This window comes from Phyllobates terribilis, unplaced genomic scaffold (genome assembly GCF_046119375.1).
Source record: "Phyllobates terribilis strain yellow unplaced genomic scaffold, ASM4611937v1 Scaffold_231__1_contigs__length_3143052, whole genome shotgun sequence".
Classification (NCBI taxonomy): domain Eukaryota; kingdom Metazoa; phylum Chordata; class Amphibia; order Anura; family Dendrobatidae; genus Phyllobates; species Phyllobates terribilis.
The window spans coordinates 924,479-930,478 of NW_027362991.1; positions in this window are offsets into that span (position 1 = coordinate 924,479).

Genomic DNA, 6,000 nt, shown 5'->3' on the forward strand with positions numbered 1-6,000 from the left:
GGATTGGGTATGAGGGAGCCATGCATACCAGGATGAGGGGCGCCATGCATGCCAGAATTGGGGATGAGGGGTGCCATGCATACCAGGATTGGGGATGAGGGGTGCCATGCATTCCAGGATTGGGGGGTGAGGGGTGCTATGCATACATAATTGGGGGTGAGGGGTACCATACATACAAGGATTGGGGATGAGGGGTGCCATGCATACCAGGATTGGGGGTGAGGGGTGCCATGCATACCAGGATTGGGGGTGAGGGGTGCCATGCATACCAGGATTAGTGGTGAGGGGTGCCATGCATACCAGGATAGGGATGAGGCGTGCCATGCATACCAGGATAGGGATGAGGGCAGCACATAACAGGATGGAGGAACAGGATTGGGGGCAGCACAAATACCAGGATGGTGGCAGCACATACCAGCATGGGAGACCATATACCAATAAAAATGCTCGCCACCCGGGCGTAGAACGGGCTAAATAACTAGTATATATATATATATATATATATATATATATATATATATATATATATATATATATATATACACACACACAATACAGACCAAAAGTTTGGACACACCTTCTCATTTAAAGATTTTTCTGTATTTTCATGACTATGAAAATTGTACATTCACACTGAGGCATCAAAACTATGAATTAACACATGTGGAATTATATACTTAACAAAAAAGTGTGAAACAACTGAAAATATGTCTTATATTCTAGGTTCTTCAAAGTAGCCACCTTTTGCTTTGATGACTGCTTTGCACACTCTTGGCATTCTCTTGATGACCATCAAGAAGTAGTCACCGGATATGGTCTTCCAACAATCTTGAAGGAGTTCCCAGAGATGCTTAGCACTTGTTGGCCCTTTTGCCTTCACTCTGCGGTCCAGCTCACCCCAAACCATCTCGATTGGGTTCAGGTCTGGTGACTGTGGAGGCCAGATCATCTGGCGTAACACCCCATCACTCTCCTTTTTGATCAAATAGCCCTTACACAGCCTGGAGGTTTGTTTGAGGTCATTGTCCTGTTGAAAAATAAATGATGGTCCAACTAAATGCAAACCGGATGGAATAGCATGCCGCTGCAAGATGCTGTGGTAGCCATGCTGGTTCAGTATGCCTTCAATTTTGAATATATCCCCAACAGTGTCACCAGCAAAGCACCCCTACACCATCACATCTCCTCCATGCTTCACGGTGGGAACCAGGCATTTAGAGTCCATCCGTTCACCTTTTCTGCATCGCACAAAGACACGGTGGTTGGAACCAAAGATCTCAAATTTGGACTCATCAGACCAAAGCACAGATTTCCACTGGTCTAATGTCCATTCCTTGTGTTCTGTAGCCCAAACAAGTCTCTTCTGCTTGTTGCCTGTCCTTAGCAGTGGTTTCCTAGCAGCTATTTTACCATGAAGGCCTGCTGCACAAAGTCTCCTCTTAACAGTTGTTGTAGAGATGTGTCTGCTGCTAGAACTCTGTGTGGCATTGACCTGGTCTCTAATCTGAGCTGCTGTTAACCTGCGATTTCTGAGGCTGGTGACTTGGATAAACTTATCCTCAGAAGCAGAGGTGACTCTTGGTCTTCCTTTCCTGGGGCGGTCCTCATGTGAGCCAGTTTCTTTGGAGCGCTTGATGGTTTTTGCAACTGCACTTGGGGACACTTTTAAAGTTTTCCCAATTTTTCGGACTGACTGACCTTCATTTCTTAAAGTAATGATGGCCACTTGTTTTTCTTTACTTAGAATTAATATTATGGCAAGAAAAAAGCAGCTAACAGTCTATCCAGGAGGACTATCAGCTGTGTAGCCACCAGACTTCTGCACAACACAACTGATGGTCCCAACCCCATGTATAAGGCAAGAAGTCCCACTTATTAAACCTGACAGGGCACACCTGTGAAGTGAAGACCATTACCGGTGACTACCTCTTGAAGCTCATCAAGAAAATGCCAAGAGTGTGCAAAGCAGTCATCAAAGCAAAAGGTGGCTACTTTGAAGAACCTAGAATATAAGACATATTTTCAGTTGTTTCACACTTTTTTGTTAAGTATATAATTCCACATGTGTTAATTCATAGTTTTGATGCCTTCAGTGTGAATGTACAATTTTCCTAGTCATGAAAATACAGAAATATCTTTAAATGAGAAGGTGTGTCCAAACTTTTGGTCTGTACTGTATATATCTCTACACTGCTCCAAAAAATAAAGGGAACACTTAAATAACACATCCTAGATCTTAATGAATGAAATATTCTCATTGAATACTTTGTTCTGTACGAAGTAGAATGTGCTGACAACAAAATCACACAAAAATTATCGAGGGAAATCAAATTTATTAACCAATGGAGGCCTGGATTTGGAGTCACCCCCAAATTAAAGTGGAAAAACACACTACAGGCTGATCCAACTTTGATGTAATGTCCTTAAAACAAGTCAAAATGAGGCTCAGTATTGTGTGCCCTCCATGTGCCTGTATGACCTCCCTACAACGCCTGGGCATGCTCCTGATGAGGTTGCAGATGGTCTCCTGTGGGATCTCCTTCCAGACCTGGACTAAAGCATCCGCCAACTCCTGGACAGTCTATGGTGCAACGTGACTTTGGTCGATGGAGCGAGACATGATGTCCCAGATGGAGGGGGCCGTAGGAGGGCAACAACCCAGCAGCAGGACCGCTACCTCCGCCTTTATGCAAGGAGGAACAGGAGGAGCACTGCCAGAGCCCTGCAAAATGACCTCCAGCAGGCCACAAATGTGCATGTGTCTGCACAAATGGTTAGAAACCGACTCCATGAGGGTGGTATGAGGGCCCGACGTCCACAGATGGGTGTTGTGCTCACAATCCAACACCGTGCAGGACGCTTGGCATTTGCCACAGAACACCAGGATTGGCAAAGTCGCCACTGGTGCCCTGTGCTCTTCACAGATGAAAGCAGGTTCACACTGAGCACATGTGACAGACGTGAGAGTCTAGAGACGCCGTGGAGAGCGATCTGCTGCCTGCAACATCCTTCAGCATGACCGGTTGGCAGTGGGTCAGTAATGGTGTGGTTTGGCATTTCTTTGGAGGGCCGCACAGCCCTCCATGTGCTCGCCAGAGGTAGCCTGACTGCCATTAGGTACCGAGATGAGATCCTCAGACCCCTTGTGAGACCATATGCTGGTGCGGTTGGCCCTGGGTTCCTCCTAATGCAGGACAATGCCAGACCTCATGTGGCTGGAGTGTGTCAGCAGTTCCTGCAAGATGAAGGCTTTGAAGCTATGGACTGGCCTGCCCGTTCCCCAGACCTGAATCCGATTGAGCACATCTGGGACATCATGTCTCGCTCCATCCACCAACGTCACGTTGCACCACAGACTGTCCAGGAGTTGGCGGATGCTTTAGTCCAGGTCTGGGAGGAGGTCCCACATAAGACCATCCGCAACCTCATCAGGAGCATGCCTAGGCGTTGTAGGGAGGTCATACAGGCACGTGGAGGCCACACACAATACTGAGCCTCATTTTGACTTGTTTTAAGGACATTACATCAAAGTTGGATCAGCCTGTAGTGTGTTTTTCCACTTTAATTTTGGGGGTGACTCCAAATCCAGGCCTCCACTGGTTAATAAATTTGATTTCTGTAGTATCGGCGTCTCTGCCCCCTGACAGGCAGAGACGCCGTCCCTTTTACCGCCGCGCTCCCCGCCCGGCGTCCTCCGGCGCTCCTGTTTCTGCTGGCGCGCGTAGCTTCCCGGGCACTGTGTTCTGGGCGCACGCGCTCCCTCCCCCCTAAAGGGGCCGCGTGCGCCGTCCTAAGGAGTCCCCGGCCAATGGCCGGAAGACCTCTCATATATAAGGCACCTCCTCCAAAATGGAGGCGCCCGTGCAAGGTTGTAGCTTGTGTCTTAAACTCTGCTTCAACCCTCAGATCCCGCTGCTAGCCCGACTACCAGTCCTGCCTGCCTGCCTGACTACTAGTCCAGCGCGCCAGCCTGACTACAAGTCCAGTCCGCCAGCCTGACTACAAGTCCAGTCCGCCAGCCTGACTACCAGCCCTGTCCGCCAGCTTGTCTACTCTCCAGCCCGACAGTCTGTCTACAGTCCAGTCCGCCAGTCTGTCTATGGGCCCTGCCCGCCTGCTTACTTGGAAGCACCTGCCTGTTACCTGCCGTGCCTGCCCGCTTACCTGGAAGCACCTGCCTGTTACCTGCCGTGCCTGCCAGCCCGTTTACCTGGAAGCACCTGCCTGTTACCTGCCGTGCCTGCCAGCCCGTTTACCTAGAAGCACCTGCCTGTTACCTGCCATGCCTACCAGCCAGCCTACCTGAAGGCTGCTGCTCTCATACAAGGTAGGTCCCAGAGTAGCACCTGGTCCCTCTGCTCGGTCCCTCCCTGGTCACCGAGTCGAATGAGCCGCCGTACGACCTTGGTCAGTCCGAGTTGATACCTAGTTACGCCCCTCTGGTCCCTCCTTGCACCGCAGTACAGAGGTTCCACCACCCGGATCCGTAACAGTTTGCACGGGCCATGGTAACCGGTGGCCCCCAGGCCCCTTCGTTTGCTGACCTGTATCAGGAGGTTTCTCGTCAGAGATCCCAACAGGAAACCATCCTGACCTACCTGAGGTCTGTCAAGTCTCGCCTGGACATGCTGTCTGTTCCACCTGTGTCCGCCTCAAGTCGAGCGACACCCGCTCCGGGAGCGCCGCTGCCTACCGATACCACGGCATCCAGCCTAGGACCCCGGCTTTCTGCACCTCATTTTGGAGGTGACTCCGTCCTATGTCGGGGCTTTCTGAACCAGTGCATGCTGCACTTTGAACTTCTGCCACATCAGTTTCCCTCCGACCGGGCCAAGGTGGCATTCATCATGTCTCACCTCACCAGGGAAGCATTGCCATGGCTAAACCCTCTATGGGAGAGAGGGGATTCCCTGGTGTCCGATCTTCCGGCTTTCCTCACCGCCTTCCGGAGAGTCTTCGATGAACCGGGACGAAGGATTTCTACTGCCTCCTCATTGCTCCGTCTCCGCCAAGGGAGTCTCACCGTGGGCCAGTATGCCATACGGTTCCGTACCCTCGCTTCTGAGCTTGCCTGGGACAACGAGGCCCTGGTGTCCACCTTCTGGGAGGGTCTTTCCGGTCGGATTAAGGACCAGTTAGCCGGCCGGGACATTCCCACCACCCTTGATGACCTGGTGTCACTAGCTACCCGGATTGACATCCTTTTCCTAGAATGTGCTAAGGAGACTACCCGGGAGAGAAGATTTCCCCGTCTTGCTCCTGTGTTCCAGAAACCGGCTCCCCAAACAGCAACTCCCCGGGCATGCTCGCCCAAACCCATGCAGATCGACCAGACCAAGATGGTCAAGTCTTGCCAAGAAAGACGCCGAGCCGAGGGGAGCTGTTTCTTCTGTGGTAGTAAGGAGCACCTGATCCGCTCCTGTCCGGTGAAGCCGGGAAACTCCAGTGTCTAGGACCGCTCGGAGAGGTCGTCCTAGGCAAGAGTAAATCCTCTCTGTTCTTGACTTTGTCCATCTCTATCTCCTGTGGAGAGAAACGCTTCTTTGAAAACGCACATCTGCACTCCGGAGCCGCTTGGAATCTCATTTCCCAGTCCCTTGTAGAGAAGTATGGCAGTCGCTTCAGTGGATGGAAGACTCCTTCCGGCGATCATCTTGCTCGTCACAGCAGGTAACCCTGCAGGTGGGAATGCTGCACTCAGAGAGAATCTCCTTCCATGTGCCTTCCGGACTCTCTCACCCCCTTTTGCTAGGTCTACCCTGGCTACAGAGACATGAAGCCATTCTGAATTGGCAATTCTTGGAGGTGCTCCGTTGGGGGCAGGATTGCCATGAGACCTGCCTGGTTCCGGTTCGCCCGGCTCGACCTCCATCTACTCCGGCTAATTTACCTGGTCTACCGGCACCTTACTGGTCCTATGCTGATGTCTTCGACAAGAAGGAGGCAGAGACACTGCCACCTCATAGGCCATATGATTGCCCTATCGACCTGGTACCCGGT